The 24558-nt window shown below is 46.6% G+C and overlaps 1 long non-coding RNA gene across 11 annotated transcripts in view; it reads right to left on the bottom strand.

The window, feature by feature from the left end:
* LOC101429050 (uncharacterized) overlaps positions 1-24558 on the bottom strand; it is a 399778-nt gene that overhangs the window by 108127 nt on the left and 267093 nt on the right. For 7 of the 11 annotated variants that reach the window (XR_011647058.1, XR_011647057.1, XR_009182779.2 and 4 more), the window contains one exon: positions 10412-10524. This is a non-coding gene — a long non-coding RNA (uncharacterized lncRNA). Of the gene's footprint in view, positions 1-10405; positions 10525-24558 lie in introns of all 11 variants that reach the window. The other 4 variants (XR_011647053.1, XR_011647059.1, XR_011647054.1 and 1 more) reach the window with 1 other exon arrangement.

Here is a 24558-nt window from a genome sequence, read left to right as displayed (position 1 = left end):
CTGGGCAGGCTAAGGCTAAAATTATAAACAGGAAATGTGATGCCACTTGCAAAAGCCTAAGGGAATCTTTTAAAATGTAAAGGGATATTTTAATCATGCTTTAAACATATAGGAGTAAGAGGTGGCTCTATGAGAATACGGACCCTCTCTTGGAAATGGGGAGCTGGGAAGTATGAAAAGGGGACAAATGCTAAAGACCTAAAATGATGAAACAGAAACTTAGAAATAGGAGTTGACTCCAGACTTCAAGACAGCAAAAATCTAAGTTAGAGTAGAAGAGGCTGCAGAAGAAACTAGAAAAGCAGCAGTTCCAATGTTCATCTCAATAAACAAACATTCTATTACCATTCAGCTGAATATTCTCTTGCAGGCAGTGGTACATCCTACTTATACCTAGGAAGGTCTGACCAGAAACCATGTAGCGGGCCATCCCCAAACAGGAACTTTTCCCCTTCCCCCGCCCCCTCCCCACCGCCCTGCTGTTTTTGCTGTCTGTGTCAATTCACTATGTGATCTTCTGTGTCTTTCTCTTTTTGTCTTCTCTTCTTGTCTTTCTCCTCTAGGATTCACCAGGATTCGATCCTGGGCCCTCTGATGGGGAGAGAGGTTCCCTGTCACCTGCACTACCTCAGTTCCTGGTTTCTGCTGCGTTTCACCTTGACTTTGTCTCTCTTTTGTTTTGTCATCATCTTGCTGTGTGGCTCATTTGCACAGGCACTAGGCTCACCATGCGGACACTGGCTCACCATGCGGGCACTGGCTCACCACCCAGGCACAGGCTCACCACGCAGGCACTATTCACCACGCGGACACTGGCTCACCACGCAGGCACTATTCACCACGCGGACACTGGCTCACCACGCGGGCACTGGCTCACCACGCGGGCACTGGCTCACCACCCAGGCACAGGCTCACCACGCAGGCACTATTCACCACGCAGGCACTATTCACCACGTGGACACTGGCTCACCACGCGGGCACAGGCTCACCACGCGGGCACTGGCTCACCACCCGGGCACAGGCTCACCACCCGGGCACAGGCTCACCACGCGGGCACTGGCTCACCACGCGGGCACTGGCTCACCACCCGGGCACAGGCTCACCACCCGGGCACAGGCTCACCACGCGGGCACTGGCTCACCACACGGACACTGGCTCACCACGCGGACACTGGCTCACCACGCGGGCACTGGCTCACCACCCGGGCACAGGCTCACCACCTGGGCACAGGCTCACCACGCGGGCACTGGCTCACCACCCGGGCACAGGCTCACCACGCAGGCACTATTCACCACACGGACACTGGCTCACCACGCGGGCACTGGCTCACCACCACGCGGACACTGGCTCACCACGCGGGCACTGGCTCACCAAGCGGGCACTGGCTCACCACGCGGGCACTGGCTCACCACCCGGGCACAGGCTCACCACGCAGGCACTGGCTCACCACCCGGGCACAGGCTCACCACGCAGGCACTGGCTCAGCACCCGGGCACAGGCTCACCACCCGGGCACAGGCTCACCACGCGGGCACAGGCTCAACACGCGGGCACTGGCTCACCACGCGGGCACTGGCTCACCACGCGGGCACTGGCTCACCACGCGGGCACAGGCTCAACACGCGGGCACTGGCTCACCACGCGGGCACTGGCTCACCACCCGGGCACTGGCTCACCACGCGGGCACTGGCTCACCACGCGGGCACTGGCTCACCACCCGGGCACAGGCTCACCACGCGGGCACAGGCTCACCACGCGGGCACTGGCTCACCACCCGGGCACAGGCTCACCACGCGGGCACAGGCTCACCACGCGGGCACAGGCTCACCACGCGGGCACTGGCTCACCACGCGGACACTGGCTCACCACGCGGGCACTGGCTCACCACGCGGGCACTGGCTCACCACCCGGGCACAGGCTCACCACGCGGGCACAGGCTCACCACCCGGGCACAGGCTCACACGCAGGCACTGGCTCACCACGCGGACACTGGCTCACCACGCGGACACTGGCTCACCACGTGGGCACTGGCTCACCACCCGGGCACAGGCTCACCACCCGGGCACAGGCTCACCACGCAGGCACTGGCTCACCACGCAGACACTGGCTCACCACGTGGGCACTGGCTCACCACCCGGGCACAGGCTCACCACGCGGGCACTGGCTCACCACCCGGGCACTGGCTCACCACCCGGGCACAGGCTCACCACGCGGGCACTGGCTCACCACCCGGGCACAGGCTCACCACGCGGGCACAGGCTCACCACCCGGGCACAGGCTCACCACGCAGGCACTGGCTCACCACCCGGGCACAGGCTCACTACCCGGGCACAGGCTCACCACGCGGACACAGGCTCAACACCCGCGGGCACAGGCTCACCACGTGGGCACTGGCTCACCACGCGGGCACTGGCTCACCACCCGGGCACAGGCTCACCACCCGGGCACAGGCTCACCACGCGGGCACTGGCTCACCACCCGGGCACAGGCTCACCACGCGGGCACTGGCTCACCACACGGGCACTGGCTCACCACCTGGGCACAGGCTCACCATGCGGGCACTGGCTCACCATGCAGGCACTCACGTGGGCACGTGGCTCAATGCATGGGCACTGGCTCACCACCCGGGCACAGGCTCACTACGCGGACACTGGCTCACCACGCGGGCACAGGCTCACCACCTGGGCACAGGCTCACCACGCAGGCACTGGCTCACCACGCGGGCACTCACATGGGCACTTGGCTCACTGCATGGGCACTGGCTCACTGCACGGGCACTGGCTCACCATGCGGGCACTCAAGTGGGCACTCAGCTCACTGTATGGGCACTGGCTCACTGCACAGGCACTGGCTCACCATGCAGGCACTCACATGGGTACTCGGCTCACCACACGGGCACTGGCTCACCACGCGGGCACTCACGTGGGCACTTGGCTCACTGCACAGGCACTGGCTTACCGCGCAGGCACTCATGTGGGCACTCGGCTCACTGCACAGGCACTGGCTTACCGTGCAGGCACTCATGTGGGCACTCGGCTCGCCACGCGGGCACTCACGTGGGCACTTGGCTCACTGCATGGGCACTGGCTCACTGCACGGGCACTGGCTCACCATGCGGGCACTCAAGTGGGCACTCAGCTCACTGTATGGGCACTGGCTCACTGCACAGGCACTGGCTCACCATGCAGGCACTCACATGGGTACTCGGCTCACCACACGGGCACTGGCTTACTGCGCAGGCACTCATGTGGGCACTCGGCTCACTGCACAGGCACTGGCTTACCGCGCAGGCACTCATGTGGGCACTCGGCTCACTGCACAGGCACTGGCTTACCGTGCAGGCACTCATGTGGGCACTCGGCTCGCCACGCGGGCACTCACGTGGGCACTTGGCTCACTGCATGGGCACTGGCTCACTGCACGGGCACTGGCCTCACCATGCGGGCACTCAAGTGGGCACTCAGCTCACTGTATGGGCACTGGCTCACTGCACAGGCACTGGCTCACCATGCAGGCACTCACATGGGTACTCGGCTCACCACACGGGCACTGGCTCGACACGCGGGCACTCACGTGGGCACTTGGCTCACTGCACAGGCACTGGCTCACCGCGCAGGCACTCACATGGGCACTGGCTCACCGCGCAGGCACTCACGTGGGCACTCGGCTCACTGCGTGAGCACTCAGCTCATCACATGGGCACTCACTCGTCGCGCGGTCACACTTTCTCCTCTTCTTTTTTACCAGGAGGCCCCAGGGAACAAACCTCATCACTTGAGCCACATCCGCTTTCCCAAAATAGTAATTTTTAAGTATTTAAACAGAATTAGGGAAGCAGAGGTGGCTCAGGTGACTGGGCTCCCGCCTACCACATGGGAGGTTGCTGGTTCAGATCCCGGTGTCTGAACCCACCTGGCCCTGAGCCACCGAGTCAGCAAAACATGGAGAGGTCCATGCCCCAGAAAGCTGTGGACCAGAGGGCAGTGCTTGTGCTGGGATGCCCGGGAGCTTGGGTGTGAAGTAGACACCAACCTAGGGCTATAACCAAGTACTTATAAAACAGACTGCATTAGTAGATGTGTTCTCTAAACAAGCAAAAATCTGGTAAAGAATTATAACTCCTACCTGAGGAGGAACAGTTTCTGGCCTTATGGGTAGGATAAAAAGCGGAGAAGATCTGGCTGTTGAGGTGAGGTGGGACTGGGAGGAGAGACATAAAGGGGCTCTAACAGGTATATTAAAAAGCAATGGCACAGAGGAGCCATGCCTGTTTTAATGTATTTATCAATCTTTGGTCCTTAACGGATAGGTATTCACAAACTACACGTATCACATTAAAGATAATGCCTGCTATTTTCCATTCTGATGAAATCATAGCAAGAGAAGAGTCATCCTAAAAGATGCCATTTATTAAAAAGGCTCTTTACCATAAGCAGTTGTTAATCTTCACAAAAACTCTGCAACGTAAAAAAATAGCACTTTTACAGGTAAAGAAACAGACATAGACGCTCAGAAAAGTCTTCAAGATTGCACAAATAGGTGGCAGAGCCAAGATTTCAACCCTGGCTTTCGGACTCCAAAATGTCTTCTCATGAGAGAACTGCCCCTCAAAAAGTACACCTCTGTGAAAATCAGGTAAGCGGCACGCCATTTAAAAGCACTAAGTTTTGGAAGTGTAAGCTTCCAAACGTTAACGTCCTGGTTTGGGTTACTATGGTCATTGCATACATTATCACTGCGGAAGCTGGGTGAAGGATACGTGGGAACTCAGTATAATTTTTGCATCTTCTTATGAATCTAAAATTATTTTAAAATAAAAAGTTGAAAAAAAGAACTTGGGAATGGACTTTGGAGAAGACCATATAGGTTTTTTTTTTCCCTTTGAAGACAGATATTTTTGAAAAGCTTATTTCGGTTGTCTGCAGTGATTTAAGTAAGGTACTACCTAAATACCAAAGAAATAAAGTTTAAAATTTAAATTTAAAATTTTAAAATATTTAATCCCTTCCGCTCATTCAATTTTAATAATAAACGTTTCTCAATGTTAATGCAAGTTCATCTGCCCTACACTCAAGGATTCTTTATTCTTTTTTTCCTTTTGTCTACCACATCTAAATACAGAAACCAGGGAATAGAGGTACCAGTAATTTCTCAATTGAACAACATGGGACATTAAAAAGACATGTCTGATAGGAAAATTGATTTTTAGTAAGAATTCATAAACTACGTTTTTTTCAACAAAAAGACAATTTTTGGAGCAGTTAACATTTATTGAGAGCCTTGTCATTAAATTCATTTATTGTCAACAACCAACCCATAAAGTAGAAATGAATATGCCCATTTTACACATAAAAACTAAGCTCACAGAGATTAATTTGCCAAGGTCAGGCATGAAGCGGGAAAATGAATATTCCGGCTGAGATTTGTATGACTCTGTGGTGGTTTGAAGCTGTAGGTACAGAAAAACATGTTCTTAAATTTTATCCATTCCTGTGGATTCCAAAGACCATCTTCCTTCCATTATCATTTCCCCACTACACTTCCATTCTTATGCTTCAAAGGCAAGTACTACACGATTTACTAACTAAACATTAATGGCTAAATATCTGTTCAAAGCATATTCACAGGTAAAAAAAAAAAAACCCTCAATATTCATTCCTGGTTCCGGTTTGAAGTTAAAGCTTGTTATTGAAGCTGAAGAAAAATCCTTAGAAGTATGAAAGAAATTTAAGTGCTATTCCAAGCAACAATATGTGTGTTCTCAAGTAGGAAACAGGAGAAGAGCATCTGCCAAATTCACTTGGGCCTCGTTTGATACTATCTCACTGATCTGGGTCCAATTTATATTTGTTTCTATCATTCCCTCCCCCATTTCCTCTTCATTCCAGAAGCATACAAAAATCATAGCAAAGAAGCCAGAGAGGGTTTCCAAGAATGCACTGAAAACACTGTCAAAACAGGGAGTGGTTATCTAGTCTACGCATCTTCTTGTGTGTCTGTGTGTGTGTGTCTGTGTGTGTGTCTCTGTGTGTATGTGTCTGTGTCTCATCTTTCCTCTGTGTCTCTTCTTTGTTGTGTCACCTTGTTGCATCAGCTCATTGTGTGGGCCACTCGCCTTCCCCAGGAGGCCCCAGGAACCAAACCCAGGACCTCCCATACAGTAAAAGGGAGCCCAATTGCTTGAGCCACATCCACTTCCCAACATCTTCTTATTTCGATTAAGAAAAAGCTAAAAAGCTAAAACAAATCTTCCTGGGATCATAAATAATAACAGGAAACAAACTGTCACCTAAATATTGATTATAAGACAAATAGATTTTCAAGAGAAAGGCTAAAAAGAACTAATTATGCCTTATAATCTGTACTTGCGCAGAGGGTATCCTAATTTAGTACAGGTCAGTTTTCAAGTTGGATATACTTTTTAATTCAAACTTATGTTTTAAGGTCTCCAGCTAAGTTTAATTCTACTTCTAGCATCTTGGATTCCAGCACTAATTCCTATCTGTTGAACTCAGATGCTAATGAATCTCAGACTTCAGATTCCTGTAACTCAACATCACCAAAATCAAGCATTATTTTTGTAGGTGCACAGATTTCATGGAACTGTCCTTGATTTCTATATTTGGAATGTTTTTAATCTACTATATATATTTGAAATGATTTTTAAGGAGAAGTCAGTTCTCAATCAGCTATGCTTTTTAAAGTCAAAGTAAAAATGGCCAATTAACTTGTATTTTAAAATTCACCTAGGTGTTTTCCCCTTACGGAGACTGGTAAGGTATTTCTATTTCTTTCCTTGTAATGTCTTGTTGTATTAAGGGACAGTACTGTATGAATATAATAGCCAAAGAAAAAATAACTTTTTAGAAAGTCAAGCAGACAGGTGAAAAAATTCCTGCTTTTCCCCCTGACATTTAGGTATCAGCTAACAAATAATACTAGTGACTCTTTCCCTTCTTACATTTAAGGAGTCAGGTAATAATGCTGTGACGTCAGTCTACAGGCCCCCCCCGCCTCCCACCACACTCAAAATAAATAAATAAAGGCCAAAGATGAGACCAGGAAACCTGTGTCCGGCATTGCATTAACTCGTGGAGATACCACAGGAAATGTTGCATTAATACCTTCTCTACCGGCCTCACACCCCAATGGAGGAGAAAAGGTTAACAGACAATTAAAATTCAGTGAGACGATGGATGCTACCAGGATAATCACAAGGTGCTATGGACATACACTGGAGGAACTTTTTAACACAGTCCTGGAATAGGAAATGTTAAAGGTGCTCAGAAATGTTTTCCAGAGGAAGTGCCTTTGCAAAAGAAACAAAGAGATAAGTAACAGCTCCATACCTATTCGGGTGGCTATAATAAAAAAGACTGAAAATAACAAGCGTTGACAAGGATGGGGACCAACTGAAGCCCCAACATTGCTAATGGGAATGCGCAATGGTGCAGCTATTTTGAAAAAGAGTTGAGCAGTTCTTCAAAATGTTAAACAAGAAGTTATCATGTGGCCCAGCTACTCCACTCCTAAATGTATCGAAGAAACTGAAAACATGTGTCCTCAAAAAACTTGTACTTAAAAGCTTGTGCTGGGAAGTGGACTTGGCCCAGTGGATAGGGCATCTGCCTACCACACGGGAGGTCCGCAGTTCAAACCCTGGGCCTACCTGACCCATGTGGAGCTGGCCCATGCACAGTGCTAATGCACGCAAGGAGTGCTGTGCCACGCAGGGGTGTCCCCCGCGTAGGGGAGCCCCACGTGCAAGGAGTGTGCCTCGTAAGGAGAGCCGCCCAGCACGAAAGAAAGTGCGGCCTGCCCAGGAATGGCGTCGCACACACGGAGAGCTGACACAACAAGAAGATGCAACAAAAAAAAGAAGAAAACGTAGATTCCCATGCCGCTGACAACAACAGAAGCAGACAAAGAAGAACATGCAGCAAATGGACACAGAGAACAGACAATGGGGAGTTGGGTGGGAGGGAAGAGAAATAATTTTTTTAAAGTAATGTTAATGTTAATTAATTAGTTAATTAATTAAAATAAAAGCTAGTGCTGATTCATAGCAGCATGACTCATAATAGCCAAAAAATGGAAACCCAAATGTCCATTGGTCAATGAATGGATGCACAAAATGCAGTATATTCAAAAACAGACTATTATTCAGTCGTAAAAAGGAATGACATGCTGAGGCATGTTACAACGTGAATGACCCCTGAAAACCTTGTTCAAAGTGAAAGAAGCCAGACAGAAAAGTCCCATTTAGTATGATACCATTTAAAGGAAATGTCCAGAATAGGCAAATCCCGATAGAAAATAGATTACTGATAGCCAAGGGCTGGAAGGAGTAACTACTAAAAGGTCCAGGTTTCTTTTTGCAGTGATGAAAATTACTGAAATTCAATAGAGATGATGGTTGCACAACTTTGTGAACATACCCCAAAAATCACTAAATTTCATACTGTAAAAGAGTGAACTTTATGGCTTCTGAATTATAACTCAATTTCTAATAAGGGGGGAAATGGAAATAAGAGTGAGCAGGTGAAAACAGAGAATTAAGATATCGGGAAGCAGAAAAAGAAAAACAAAGGAAAAGTATCACAAAAGGAAATTGAAGTGGGTTCCTGAGGAGGAAGGAGCAGGTGGGTTTCAGAGTGCGGGAAGAGGGGAACCGCGTGAAAATGAGATTGCGCCCACCTTCCCTTCGGGGCAGAGGCACAGAAGCCGGGCAGGGTAATTGTGTGGGCCTGGAGACGGAATTTGAGCATTCGCACAGAAAGCGTTTGTTCTAACCAGAAGTTAAGTGCCCACATGGTGGGTGGGGTGGGTTGAGTTGGGTACCCCAGTCTGGACATGTTTTGGTCTTGGTCTCCATTCTGGTGGGTATGGAGCCACCGTCAAGAAGATCTCTTCAAGAAGGCACTTCAGGGAAGGGGTGGCCCCACTAAACTGGGCTGAGCTTTCATCCCGATTACTGGAATCGCTAATAAGCAGAGTGAAAAGGGGACAGAAGGAAGCCACGGGGACCTCCAGCGGCTTGAGAAGCCAGGAGAGGCCGCCGTGAGCACTGCCACGGGACAGAGAAGCCAAGGCCTGAGCTCAGCGGGCAGCCGGCCCAGAACGCACGGGCTGTGGGGTGAAAGCGTCGCCTCACTGGTGCCTAGGTTTTGGACTTTTCCTGGCCTCAAAACCGTGAGTCAGTCGATCCCCATCATTTACCCAAACCCGCTGTATGGTATTTATTTTAGCAGATGGGACATGAAACCATTGGGCTACGAAGTTCGAGGTAAATGGAGTGAGTGAAGAATTGCCTCTATGGGAACAATTCTTGTGGAAAAGAGGAGAAAGAGATGACTGGAAAAGAAGCCAGCGATTGGAAGTCCCCACTCCCTTCTTTAAAAAAAAACCAACAATACAATTGCCTTATTTAACTCCATAAAACAATTTACCTCAGCACAAAGGAATGGGCTGGGGGAAGGGTATCTCAGAAGAGATTTTTCTCCTCTGTCAAACCTCTTGAATCCCTGGCCAAAAACAGGAGGGACCCCAGGCTGACGCACTGCTGCTCTTTACAGCCACCTTTGCATCTTTTCCCAGGCCTCCTATTCGGTTATCAGTCGCTTCAAGCCTGAAGTAAGGAGCTTCTTGGTTTGTTTTTTCCTCATATTTTATGATATAATTTCAACAACTGAGTATGATTGACTTCAGAACCTGTTATTAAGAGGGCTATCATAGGGAAGTGGACTTGGCCCAGTGGTTGGGGCATCCGCCTACCACATGGGAGGTCCGTGGTTCAAACCCCGGGCCTCCTTGACCCGTGTGGACATGGCCCATGCGCAGTGCTGATGCGCGCAAGGAATGCCCTGCCACGCAGGGGTGTCTCCTGCGTAGGGGAGCCCCACATGCAAGGAGTGTGCCCCGTAAGGAGAGCCGCCCAGCGCGAAAGAAAGTTCAGCCTGCCAAGAATGGCGCCACACACATGGAGAGCTGACACAGCAAGATGACGCAACAAAGAGAAACACAGATCCCCGTGCCGCTGACAAGAACAGAAGCGGACAAAAAACATGCAGCAAATGGACAGAGAGAGCAGACAATGGGGGGGGGGGGGGGTTGGGGGGTAAGGGGAGAGAAATAAATAAATCTTTTAAAAAAAAAAAAGAGGGTTATTATAAAGCTTTCCATACCCTCAAGGGAAAACAAGTTTTTTTTTCTCCTTGTGCATTTTATCTTATTTTATTCTTCTGTTACTGGTATTTCATCATAATTTTTCTCAGTATTAAAAAATGAGAATCTTATTTGATATACTCTAGATTTAAAGACATGTACATCTTTTTTTTTTTTTTTTTAGTTTTTTCATGCTACAATAACTAGTAATAGGTATTTAAGTGAATAAAAGTTGCTCTTACTTTTACCTTCCATTGGCAAAGTTGATACTTAGTCAAGAAGATTTCCTCAAAAACTTCCAAATCAATTCTGGATCCCCACAGGATGAGAATAGCAGAATAACTCCACCAGATACTGTTGCCTGTGGACAAAAGTCAACGATTTATTAGAACCTTGAACAAAAGAAAGTTGTTACACAGCTACTACCACAGCAGAAAAATACACCCAGACGTCAAAAAGTACTAAAGTATCTGATTTCTACTCATTAGACACATACCTGCTCATTAATATTTTTTTAAAGCTTACTATGTAGCAAGTACATTTTCACATATAACCTCATTTAATTCTTATCCCACAGCCATTTTACAGATGAAGGAAGCAGAGGAGCTGGTAAATGGCAGAGCCGGGATTCGAACCCAGAGACGGGGTTTTGAGGACTCCCAGGTTCTGAGGACTCGATTGCTAGTGTTCCTCAAAATATAAATAAATGTGATACAAACTTAAGATACTATATGATATAGTAAAAAGGGGACAGTTGCGGGGCTGCATGAGGGATGTGTTGAGCTGTCTCAAACGATCTTCTGCCCGAGTTTAGGCAATGTTACTGGATGGGGCTGCTCTGGAAGATGATGATGTGCTTGTAGTTCTAGAACTCTCTACCGCTGAGGAAAGAAAACACGCACCCTGCGACACCCTTCCCTTAACCACTGTCAAAGTATTTCCTCCTCTGGTCACAGGTCTCCATTCCATGGTCTCTTCTTTCAGGCGACACTTGAATGCTGAACAATTTAGCGTTTATCAGGATAATATACCATTCAGTTTGCCCCTTCAAGTCCTTTCAGGAAGGGAGCACAATGCACGTAAAAAGGTGCACTGCTGACATGCCATACGCTGGACTGAAGGACTTTGGAAAGAGGAGGAAGCCGAGAGCCCGGAGCAAGCAGGGTGCTTGGTACACAGCGGACAACACTGATTAATAGCCGGGCTCCCTCCTTGGAGATGGTCTGTGTTTGCTAAGTCTCTTTGATGCATAAATTCACTTACACTTGCACTATGTCAACATGGTGAGACTCAACAACGTGAACTTGAAGCAAGACCTTGACTCACTATATTTCCTAGGCATTTCTGCCAAAGTAAATATTTTTCCTTGGATCCTGATTCTCCTTCCAATCTTGTTTTCTTTGTATTTTGCTTTGATCCTGTCTTCATTTCTGCTGTGCTTCCTGAATATTTAAAACGTGAACCTTCTGCCTTCCCAAGCAGGAAAAGAAGCCTAAGGTGGGGGGGCAGGGGGTGGAACTGGCCTTGGGGATAAGGGAAGAGCCCTTAAAGAAACAGGACCGCCTGTTAGAAATGGGGGGCCGCCTTTTTATCATTAGTGTGAGAAGGCATCACACCTCCCATAAACTATCAAACGGAATTTCCTTAGCCAGCCGCTCTAGCCTGTACTTGACGTGACTACATTACAGACTTAGCAGTAGTAGCAGTAGCCGTAATAACAAGAAGATACTGCTACAGCACTTACTCTGTGTCAGCACTTTTCTGGTATTAATCACATAATCTGCACAATAACCCAGAGAGATGGGTACTGTTATAACCTACATTCTTCTGACAAGACAAACAGCAGAGAGTTTCATTCACTTGTTCAAGATCACACATCTGGTGAGCAACAGAGGCAAGGTCAGTGCCCAAGTAGTCTGACTCTAGAACGCCCACTGCTCTAGTATGATCTTCATAATGGTGACCCTGAGATACTACACGTTCCAGATTCTTTTCTCAAATTTCAATGAATCTGTATAGGTACATATACATACCACATGGGTTGTCTGAAAAGTTCCTGGTTTTGTGAAATTATACTCTGGTCTATACAATACGTTCACAAAATCCAAAGCTAAAAGTCTTGTTTAATGATGATGCCTTTTAAGATGTGGCTCAAGCAGTTGGGCACCCACCTACCACATGGGAGAGCCCATGTTCAGTTCCCAGTGCCTCCTATAGAAAGCGAGCTGAATTGATGGGCTGGTGTGGTGTGCTGATGCAACAAGGACACAGAAAGAGGGAACACAATGAAAGACATGGCAAAGCACGGAGCAGTGGTGGCTCAAGCGACAGAGCACCTCTCTCCCACATGGGAAGTCCCAGGCTCAATTGCCAGTGCCTCCTAAGGAGAAGATGAGCAGGCATAGAGAGCACACAGCAAATGGACACAAAGAGCAAACAGAGAGTCCAAACAAGTGGGCGGGGGGAGAGAAATGAATACATAAATCTTTAAAAAAAGATTTTTATGCAAACAAAATTAAAAAAAAAACAATTTGGAAACTATTCCTTTTAACTTTGAACAATAAAAAACTAAAAGCTAAGCATAAAAGCTAAGCATTTCATGAATGTCACATGATGATGGAGGAGGTTGTTGTTATGGGGGGAGGAGTGGGGTGAGGGCGGTGGGGGGTATAGGGGACCTCATATTTTTTTAATGTAACATTAAAAAAATAAAGACCAGAACAACAACAAAAAAAAGCTAAGCATTTCTATACTCATTTCTTCACTTTTTATTTCAAAATAATTTCAGATGCATAAAAGTTTTATGAACAATTCAGTTAATAGTATAATTATAATAATATTGCTTAGTCAATTGTAACAAAGGTATCATGCTAATAATAATAAGGAAAACTGTGTGTGTGAGGGGGTAGGTATATGGGAATTCTCTACTTTCTGCATGATTTTTCTGTAAACCTGCAACTGCTCTAACAAATAAAAAAATTAACTCCCACATACCCTTCTTCTAGAGATCCCATTCACATTATGCTAAATGCCCCAATAATGCTTTCTAATAAAAAGATTCATTGCATGATCACATCTTGCACAGTTCTCAGCTCTCTTCAGTCTCCTTCAATTTCAGATCTTCCTTGACCTTCATTTTGTGAAGATCGAAGGCCAATTATTTTATGGAATATCTCTAAACTGGGATAACTGATGTTTACTCATGAGAAAATTCAGGAGTGTATTTGGGAAAGATCACTGAAGCAACATTTTGTCCTTTTCATTGCATCCCATCAAGTGATTTGTCCCATCACTGGTGATGGTAAAATGTCACCATTGGAGTGAGGTGTCTTCCAAGTTTCTCCAATAAAGTTACTCTGTTTCCCTTTACAATTAATAAGGATTTGTGGACAGATACTTTAAGATTATACAAATATCCTGAACCTCTTTCCACTTTTACTCATTCGTTTTAGCATCCGTGAATGTTTCTTACCTGAATTGTTACTAAAATCACCAAATGGTGATCTAATTCCAGCATTTCTTCTATTAGATGACATGCTATTTTAAAGAAGCTTGTTCTTTTCTGCCCGCTTATTCAATCATTTAGGTATACCAGAGTGGACCTATGGATTTCAAATTTGCCCAGTGAGCTATAATCTGATACTATCATTATTGTTTTGGTGCTAGAGTTATCCTAGGTTTGCAAGGTAGCTACTGTGTCCTTTTAGCACGAACCCATGGTTCTCTGAGCGCATCCAGTTTCCTGGTACAACAAGATATTCAGGGTTTATCTTGTACCTTCCCTGCCCCATCTCTAGAACTAGACTTTTTTTTTTCTGAAAGGCCTGTAGTTCCTTTTAGCAGAGAATGGTACTTAGAAACTAAGATCTGGTGGATGATGTGCCCATATTTACTGGGTTGTCACTGCTTCTGAGCCTTTCAGAGGGCAGAGTTAGGAAATGTGTGTGTGCGCGTGGACATGTAATATTATATACTATACATTTACATAATATTTATGTACAGCCTATTATATATTTAACATTTCTTCACTTTTATATCTATACGTATATATTGAAATCCATGAATTCACACTGGGAACTCAAATTCTAATCCAGTACTGCAGGGTACATTCGTGCTTTCCCTTTTCATATATTTGTAACTCTCACTTTCCAGTGAGAAGTCTTGCTTCCATTACCTTCAATGTATTTGCTTATTGGCCCCTCTGGACCTCTTTGCTCAGACCTGACTGAGGGCTTTTTCACTGAATTAAAGAAAGAAAGAAGGAAGAAAGGAAGGCAGGCAGGGTATACCTATTTTTTTCAAAATTTGGTAATCTGCTTATGATAAAAACCATAATCCAGGCCACAACGCCTCATACCCTGGCCAAAGCAGAGAAGAGTTTCAAGCTTTCTTCCAGGGCTAGACGTCTGTCTGTCAGTGTGCGTAGGACAAACGATTGTCCATATACTCACTATGAACGGAGTTTGATGTGTTCAAGTACTATATTACTTGAATAAAAACGTCAAGAACCAGGAGGGCCTGACTTTTGTAAAACAGGGGAAAGTAATCCTAGTGTGTCCTTGCCGAACACCCCACCTCCTCAGTTTAAAGAGGAGGAAATGGGAGCTGGGAGGAGTCACAGCGTGGCTCCAAGTTCAGGGCTAACTGGTGGCAAAGCCCCAGTCAGGCCTTTGGGTTTCTGCTTGTCCAGATCAGTGGGCCGTGCCCCCTTGGAGGACGTTTGCCAAGCTACGAGCGTACCACTGAGAGGCATGTCCACGGAGGAACACGTACTGCCACAAGACCTCACGGGAAACGCTTACACCCACCAGTGGAGCCAGCCTATTTAAATATCTTGAAAAGAACAACCTCTTTTATGCGGATAAATAAAAACACTTACTCAAATGCTGAGCCTAACGGGAAACAGTTCCTTACTTGAGCTTTCTGTCGTTTCTCTGAACCGTAATCAATAGCAGCAATCGCTGCGGGACCACAGATAGGAAGGAATGTGAACCGTGGCCACCGAGGCCACCTACCGCAGAGGCACACCAGGAGGACGGGAGAAGGCGGCGCTTGTAAAAGCACCCTGTAAACTGCGGGGGGCTAGGCAGCTAGAAGAGGCCTCGTACCTCTGGATGTTACCAGGAAGTCTCTGTCAAAAAGCTGACTAAACCAACATCTCTGGGGGGCAACATGTATATAGAGCCCAAAAGCTGCCACCTCAAGTGACAATTCAGCTTCGCCAATCCCTTTTGCAATGTTGTGCTACCGTCACCATCCTCCATTACCAAAATGTTTTTCATCATTCCAGACTCCACCCATGAAGCAGCCATTCCTCATCCACCCCCACCCCCAAATCCCTGGTAACCTCAAATCTATTTTCCATCTCTGTGACTCTACTTTCTGCTTTTTTTTTTTTTTTAAGATTTTAAAAAATTTATTCCCCGCCCCCATTGTTTGCACTCGCTGTCTGCTCTCTGTGTCCATTCGTTGTCTGCTTGTCTTCTCTTTAGGAGGCATCAGGAAAGGAATCTAGGACCTCCTATATAGGAGAGAGGCACTCAAATGCCACCTGCACGCCCTGTTTTGTTGTGTCTCTTATGGTCTTTCCTCTTTGTGCCTCCTTGTTGCGTCAGCCCATTGGGTCAGCTTGCTATCTTGCTTGTCTTCTCTAGAAGGCACTGGAAACCGAGCCCAGGACCTCCGGTGTGGTAGGCAGGTGCCAAAATGCTTGAGCCACATCCACTTCCCTGTGACCCTGCTTTTTATAGATATTTCATATAAGAGGAAGCATGCAATATTTGCCTTTATGTGCCTTGCTTATTTCACTCAGGAGAATGTTTGCAAGGGTCATCCACCTTATAGCATATATCCGAACTCAGTTCCTTTTTAAGGCTGAGTAATATCTCTTTGTGTGAATACACCACATTTTGCTCATTCACCCTTCATCAGTCGATGGCCATCTGGGTGGTTTCCACTTTGGGCTACTGCGCTAAGAACACTGGGCGACAAGGACCTGTTTGAGTCCCCATTTCAGTTCCTTGAGGAGTGAAATTCGTGGGTTCTATGGCAAATCCAGGTAAAATTTTTTAAGGAGTAAATCGACTTTTTGCCATATGGCATCAGCTCCGGCACCAAGCTCACATGAAGCCTCGCACTCTGGGTATCCGGTTTGCCCTAAAAGAGAAATTAAACCCCTGCCTGGCCTGTCCCCGAAGAGGACAAGCACCATATGAGGGTCACTGATCTGGGGGAGACTAGGCTACGTCAGACAACCTGAATTCCAACCTAGCTCCCCATTTCTGCGCTCTGTGGCCTTTAGCAAGCAAGTTACGTGACTCCTCTGAGCTTGCACTTCTCCTTCAGACACTGGAGAGAATGATGCCTACTTTCTCAGAGCCGGCCTACCAATAAAAGAGGGAAGAAGGGTGTAAAGTACCTATCGCAGAGCTTGGCACCCAGCGCCCAATTAATAACTGGCAGTCCCCCCACCATCGCCATCCTCAGCACCGTCCTCCTGCATCTTCCCTTATTCAGCGACATTGCCAGGATTTTCCAACCTTGAAGTTGTCTGCAATACGAACTGCAGGCGGGCAATGAAAGCTGTTTGCAATCTGCTCTGGTGATAAATAAAACAGAGAGCTCATTTTATGTGTGCAAGAGGACACTGAGGCAGCTCCTAAATCACTTCATTGTTTTTCTGTATTGAACCTCCTAGACCATCGGGCTGACCCCACTCTCTAGCTTTTCTCCCCAGGATGTGGCCGGTTTACCCAAGTATCTTGGGCCTGAAAGACAGCATTTATCATAGGAGATGTGATACTTCGATCCTTAGCCACACAGGGGCTAACTATGGATGAAATTTCAGATGAGGATAAAAAAAAAAAATGAGAGAAATGAGTTAATTTTATAGAAAGGGGGGTAATCCTAAAACCCTTAAAAGATTTAAAACAGATTAGGGAAAACAGTCTTCAGGCAGGACAAAAATTCTCGATGCGCTACTCCTGGCAAACTAAGCTGCATTTTATTACTTAGAGCTTAGCGTTTTTTAACTTTTTTTTTTTTTTTCTGAAAAAAAAAAGTATATGTTTAGTGTTCAGTGAAATACCAGGTGCACAGTTGCTTTCATACTAAAAAAAAAAGAAGAAAAAAATCTAAATCTAAAACTGTTGTCACTCATGGGCTTCAGCCTACCCTGTCAAGCAGGAATTAAAATCTCTTTAAAAGGGGGCTTTTGCATGGTTCACGTATCAGGCCGACCTGAGCTGGATCAGCTTACAGAAGGAGCCGGAGATAAGGCATCCAAACAAGGCAGAAGGAAGCAGCCCCCAGAAAAATCTACGATTTCTCGACTCTTTTACTCTACCCTCCTCCCCTCCCTCTGCCTCTCCACTATAAGAACTGGTGCAATGAGGGGCTCGGATAAAGAGCATTTCTTTCCCTTCATTTACGACCACACCAGATTCTGAAATCAACCCATCAGAAACAAATATCTGCCTCCTATTTCTAAAGACCTCTTTATTTTTCCTTTTAAAAATAACAAAACAAAACCCACATCATTTTTAAATCCCACCATCGGGCTTTTGATTTTATCAAGTCTAATGATATTAATATAAAGCCGGGTGAGTACTGTTTGATATTTTAAAAGAACGCCTCCAACATTCGCTGAAAATTGGTTGTAAATGGGGCCATTTAAACCCATAGAAAAAGGAAGTACAGGGGCTGGGGATTAAAATTGCAGGAAGCCCAAAGGAAATTTGAGGACAAGGAGATGATGACTGATGGGCTTGGTGCTATTATCCCTGAGAATTCTGAGGACACTGAGGCTTTGAAATAAATGACACGGGTGACCTTGAGCAAGTCAACTTGGTGTTTCCTGCAGGGATGGAAGGAGAAGAGGGCGAATCCTTCATTTCTAAATGGCGGGTGAATGTCTCAGATAAGCAGTGTTGATGTCCTTTTCTAGAAGAATAAACATCGTGAGCACGTGTAAAATGTTCGATCATCCATAGCTATAGTTGGAAAGCCTGGAATTAGTCTAGAGAATTCCATGGCTTTGGGTCCTAAAGGACTGGAGATTAAAAATGGACTCTATTGCTTAATTTATTGTACAGGCTTTTTGCCTCCATCCTGAACTTCTTGCAATTCTGCTTTAAAATGAGAACTAGGAGTGGATCCCTGCAGCCAAAGATTTGAGGGATAATCGAACTTCCTCCCAACCAGTCCTGTAAAAACCCAGTGCAGAGTCTCACTCTACACTTTTCTACTTCCAAGACGCTGGATTTTCTAATGCAGGCACTGCTTTAGACTAGTGGTTCTCAAATTTGTTGGTCTCAGGACCCTTTCATAATCTTAAAAATAATAGTGTTTTTAAATGTGGATTGAAATCTATCAATATTTTGTATGCTACAAATTGAAACTGAAGAATGTTTAATATTTATTAATTTATTAAAAATTCATGTTAAAACTCATTACTTGTTAATATAAATAACACATTTTTGTTATTTAAAAAACTAATGAAAAGAATGCTATTGTAATACATTATTGTAAATTTCTTTAATGTCTAACTTAAGACAGCTGGAGTCTGCTGTTTCTGATTTCGATCTGTTATATCTTGTTTTAGTTGACATGTATAAAGAAAACCCATTCTCACACAGACATGTAGTTGGAAGGAGGGAACATAATGTAATAGCCATCTGGTAATAGCGGATATTCTTTGATACTACACCAAAACTCAAGAAAGGATAGGTTCTATGGGAATCTAAACCCATATAATGAAATTTCACACTTACATATTATTATCTGTTGGTCTGTCTTGTACTTTGAATGGTTATTTTGCCCATGCATGTAACCTCAATCATTAATTATCTGGAAAATACTGATTCACTGAGTTATGCAGAGTTTCAAAATGTACTTAGAGGGAAGCTGACTTGGCCCATGGATAGGGCATCCACCTACCACACGGGAGGTCCGCGGCTCCGTGTGGAGCTGGCCCATGTGCAGTGCTGATGCGTGCAAGGAGTGCTATGCCACACAGAGGTGTCCCCCGCATAGGGGAGCCCTATGCACAAGGAGTGCACCCCATAAGGAGAGCCCCCCAGCATGAAAGACAGTGCAGCCTGCCCAAGAATGGCGCAGCACACACGGAGAGCTAACACAACAAGATGATGCAACAAAAAGAAACACAGACTCCCGGTGCCGCTGATAAGGATAGAAGTGGTCACAGAAGAACAAACAATCAAGAAAATGTGGCATTGGTGTGGAAAAAGTGGCCATGGTGGCTGCTGGGTGTGGGGAATGGGAGGAAGAGATGAGATGTGGAGGCATTTTCAGGACTTGGAGATGTCCTGAGTGGTGCTGCAGGGACAATTGCCGGACATTGTATCTCCTCCCATGGCCCACTGGATGGAACGTGGGAGAGAGTGGGCTATGGTGTGGGCCACAGGCCATGGGGTGCAACGATGCCCAGAAATGTACTCACCAGATGCAATGGATGTGTCATGATGATGGGGGAGAGTGTTACTGTGGGGGGAGGGGTGGGGTGGGGGCGGTGAGGGTAAATGGGACCTCATATTTTTTGAATGTAATATTTTTTTAAAAATGAATAAATTGAGTAGAATTTGAAAAAAAAAGAAAAGAAAAGTAGAGGGGGGAAAAAGGAAAAAAAAAAGAAGAACACACAGGGAACAGACACAGAGCAGACAACTCGGGGGGAGGGGGGGCGCAGGAAGGGGAGAGGAATAAATTTAAAAAATAAGTCTTTTAAAAAAATGTATTTAGAAAACTCCACTGTACATGTGAGAAAGTGAGAATGAAAAAAGGCAAATAATGTCTTACTATTATAATGAAAATAAATTTGGCCTTGTAGAACCACTGAAAAGATCTCAAGAATCCCCAGATCAACCAAACCGTGAGACTTGCTGCTTTAGCTATTATGTGACCTGAAGACAGTGGCTTGAGAATGTGGCAGTAGTTTTTCATTAATATATCTTTTTAGGGATCAGATGACATGAAAATAAAATGTGTCCCCAAGTTGACTTTCAACCTGGAATTAGTCAAAGAATTCTACCTATGAGAGTTCCATATAATCTCAAAGCTTTCTGCTAGAGAGACTGAAAAGGATACAATCCATTGGATTCTACATTGTTCTCCAAAAAAACTCTGTGTTTAAGCAATAATAACCATGTCTCAAACTGAAATTCAGATCTATAACTAATGTTTTCTGACTAGAAAGCCAGAATCATTTACTATTGATGGTTTTTCTATCTTCTCTGAAATTCTGAAGGTTAGTGTTTCCTTCATAATCATGAGTAGGCCCAACTGCTACTAAGAGAATTTTAGACTTCTAGAGATTGGACTCTAGCTCATAACCCACATCTTCAAATTTCAGCTCCTGAGGGCAGGGACTGTGCCCTCGTTTGCATGCTGCTATGCCAAATACCTCACAATGGGTTGGTTTAAACAGCTGGAATTTACTGGCTCATGGTTTGAAGAAGTCCAAAATTGAGACATTGGCAAGGTGCTGTTTTCTCCCCCAAAGTCTGTAATACTCTTGAACTAAAATATTCACTATAAATGTGTGTGCATGTGTGCATTTCCATGTGTGCAGGTGAATACATCAGTGAAGTATGCACTGATTTTTCTTACAGCCACATGAGCAGGTCATCTCTGTAGCAGTTTTACTGACCATGGGAAGGGAAAAGAGGGAAACAATAGAGAGGAGTTTCACAATGCTAGCTTCCCGAGAGCCCGGAATTTCAGAAGTTTTGATCATTTGGATTATGTAGGCTAATGTTTTTATAGTCCTGCTTGGGGAGAGAAAGTAGGCCTCCTTGGTGAACAGAAGTGACTGTGCAACAGAATTGATTATCTGTTCAAGCTGCCTTATGCTGCAGGACTATAAAAAATTGCAGGTGGCTTTGGTTATAAGGGGGGCGATCAGTCATCCTGAACTCTTGGCACAATTTTATGTACTGAAGTCTCAAATCACTCGCTCAGGTTACTTATTCATCCATGAAATCTCAAATTTGGGGTCCTACCTAGAGGAACAGGAGGGATTTCTACTGAAGAGTTACTTTCCCCGGTCTCATAACAACATCATATTTTAAAGCCGGGTGGAAGGGAAAATGTTCCCTTAAGCTCACCGCCCCTGGGACCCACTGGTATCCCTTTGTTCAAATGATACAGCCGAGAGAGCTACGGATCCCAGGAGCTGGGGAAATCCGCTTAAACTTTTTCGCCTGGATCTGATCTATGATTGGCGATGAACTCCTAAAAATTATAGTGAATGCTTGTTTTTTCTTCAACAAGGTGCTTGTCACGGGGTAAAAAATGCAAATAAAAGCAGTTCTAGCCCAGGCCCAGGAGCTTACAAATTCCTAAGTGCATAGAAATGCCCCTGTTCGCCAAGAGATGGTCAAATTAAACACAGAGCTGACACTCTCCTTCCTGACTCCCATCCGGGGCCGTGTGAGGTCTCTCAGGGCAAGCTTGCCCAGCCGCGAATGCCCATCGGCCCGTGAGTTTTAAACGCTAGATTCGAGATGAGGCGGCAAGTTGTCTTTACTGATAGTTCCTTTCTAATCTAAAATCTCTCAGTCTAGTTGGCAAATTAATCAATTTTGTGACACCTGGGTTCCACAGTTCTGCTCTTAACTTCCAAGTGCTGAGCAATCCCGTTTTTGCCTATTTAACACAGTGCCAGACATTCCCCGGGAATCACGTCTATTCAAATTCATGGAGCGGATTGGCAAAATTTGGGAAGTGTTTCCCCTCCTCCCCTCCCACGTTTGGACATTTTACAGTCCATCAGAACTTTCACCAAGCGGCAAAAGGTAGAGGGAAATGAGGGCAAGTGGTGGCAAAATTCAACTGTTCAAAGAAACAACTTATCATTGGGAAAATGCGAACCCCTCACTAACAGTTACGGTTTAGGAAGCTCTGCCAGGTTCCCTTCTCTTGGTCATCATTGCCTCAAAATTCACAGTTTATGGAGCTATTATTACTCTACGAGTAGCCAGAGGTGAAACTCATGTAAAATCAATGATGGCTGACTTCCCTTCTATGGGGCTGTGGACTTGGCTCCTGCGCACCTAACTCGGGCTTCTATTCATCCATTCGCTTATTCAGCATATAATACATGGAGGCACTGGGTTCCATAACAGCAACAAATACTAAAAATATCAGAGCCCCTGCTCTAAAAAGCTCAGAGCAGTGCCACGTGTACATGTTCCAAAAGGTGAGGGGGGGGGGTGGCGGAATAGAAAGGGAAGGAATAAAAAAGAATTCTATCTGAACTACTAATGCAATTCAAAGACGAAACCTCAGAGGGAAGGACTATGCCCCAGGACAGAAGGCGGCCAGTGGGGTGGCCAGGAGGGCTGGGGTGCAGCAGGTACTTGAATGGAGGCTTTTTTTTTTTTTATTTTATTTCTCTCCCCCACCCCCTTCGTTGTCTGCTCTCTGTGTCCATTCGCTGTGTGTTCTTCTGTGTCTGCTTGTATTCTAACTAGACGGCTCCAGGAACCGATCCTAGGACCTTCTGGAGTGGGAGGGAGGCGATTGCTCTCTTGCACCACCTCAGCTCCCCGTTCTGCTACGTCTTCTCTTTTCTCCTCTGTGCCTCTTGTTGCGTCACCCTGCTGCACCAGCTCTCCGCTCGGCCGGCACTCCTGAGGGGGGCGGCAATCCCGCGTGGGCCAGCTCCCCGCGTGGGCCAGCGTGTCCTCACCAGAGGTCCTGGGCATTGAACCCTGGACCTCCTTTGTGATAGACGGGAGCCCGAATGGTTGAGCCACAGCCGTTTCCCTTGAATGGAGCCTCGAGGGACGAGAGTTCCCTTGGCGGGTGAGGAGCGCAGCAGTGCAGGAGGACGGAGGCCGAAGGAGAAGCTAGGTTCAAACCCTCCTCTCCGTGACAGTCCTCCCCTCCGCCCTTCACATCGTCAGCCACCAAGTCTGGACCTTTCTAGCTTTGAAACCTCACATTAGCCCCATCCTGTCTCTTTCTGCTCTTGTTGGGACTTCGTTATGCCACGTGCACTACTGAGGTGGCCCTGACCGCTGCCTTCCCCCACTCTCCCCCACCTCCCAGTGAGCCTTCCGGCCATCGGGTCCTCTGCCGCTGGCGTCACCTTCGGAACATCGCACTTTGCCCTGCCAGCTGTCTTCAGGTTAAAATTCTAAAGCACTCGTCCCGGCTCAGGGCTAGGAACTTCATAGTCTGCATTGATCCCATAATCAACTTTAGCTTATACCACTTTGTCCCACTTGAGGCAGTGGTTTCATTGCCCAACAAAAGGACAAGGCTATAAAATGGGGACCATAATAGTAACTATCTAATAGGGTAAAAGATTAAATAAGAACGCATGCGGAGCAGGTGTGGCTCAAGCAGTTGGGTGCCCGCCTCCCTCACGGGAGGTCCCAGGTTCAGGTCCCGGTCCTCCTAAAGATGACGAGCAGACAAGGAGCAGACACAGTGAGTAGACAGATGAGGGAGCCATCTCAGGTAGAGAAAATGGATGGATAAAATAGCATGGAGCCTGGCATCTAGAAAGCTCTCAATAAATAATTACAGGAAGAGGATAAGGCAGAGGAAGATAAGGGAAGGAGGAAAAGGAGAGGAAAGTCTACTTCTACTTCCGGCTCTTCCCCGAGATTCTCATGCCTCCTCTTTTCCTCCCTACATCCTTAAAACGCCCAATAACAATCTCGGATCGGCCACAACGCCCTCTTTAGTTCACAGTCACTCTCTGTTCCGGGGCCACAATACAGTACTGATTTTCTCTATTTATTATTGGCCCTGGCAAAACTTACTTTCCTAATGAAATCCCTTTCTTTAAAGGACCAGCACTGCGGTCACCCCTCGGGCTGAAGTGTGGTTTGCTGGCCTGGCAGGGGAGCGGCCGCAGTAGGCCTAATTCCGCTGCCCCCATAATAGGGTGGTTGGTCGGACTCACCGCCACCCCTGAAGGAAGCTCGGCATGGGCGCAGAGTGCCCTCGGGTCTCCCCTTCTCGGCAGCCATGCTTCCGCGGCCGCCCCTCCTCCCAGATGGCGCCACCCGATGCCTTGTGGGGCAGCACCCTTCTTCTTCCTTCTCCCTAGGGCAGAAAATTCCAGTCTGCCCTTTTCCCCTCCCCCGACAGCAGCAACAGCCAGGTGTGGGCGGAAAAATCCAGCCCGCCCTTTTCCCCTCCCCCGACAGCAGCAACAGCCAGGTGTGGGCGGAAAAATCCAGCCCGCCCTTTTCCCTTCCCCCGACAGCAGCAACAGCCAGGCGTGGGCGGGAAACTCAAGTCTGCCCTCCACCCCAGCAACAGCAGCCACCAATCCCTAAACCCTGCCCCTTCCCCCAGCAACAGCGACAGCCAATCCCTAACCACCACCCCTCCCCCGTCCAGTACCGCCCACTGACCT

This window comes from Dasypus novemcinctus, chromosome 22, assembly GCF_030445035.2.
Source record: "Dasypus novemcinctus isolate mDasNov1 chromosome 22, mDasNov1.1.hap2, whole genome shotgun sequence".
In the NCBI taxonomy this organism is placed as follows: Eukaryota; Metazoa; Chordata; class Mammalia; order Cingulata; family Dasypodidae; genus Dasypus; species Dasypus novemcinctus.
The sequence above is the reverse complement of the archived record's forward strand: the minus strand, read 5'-3'. Positions and strand labels throughout refer to the sequence as shown.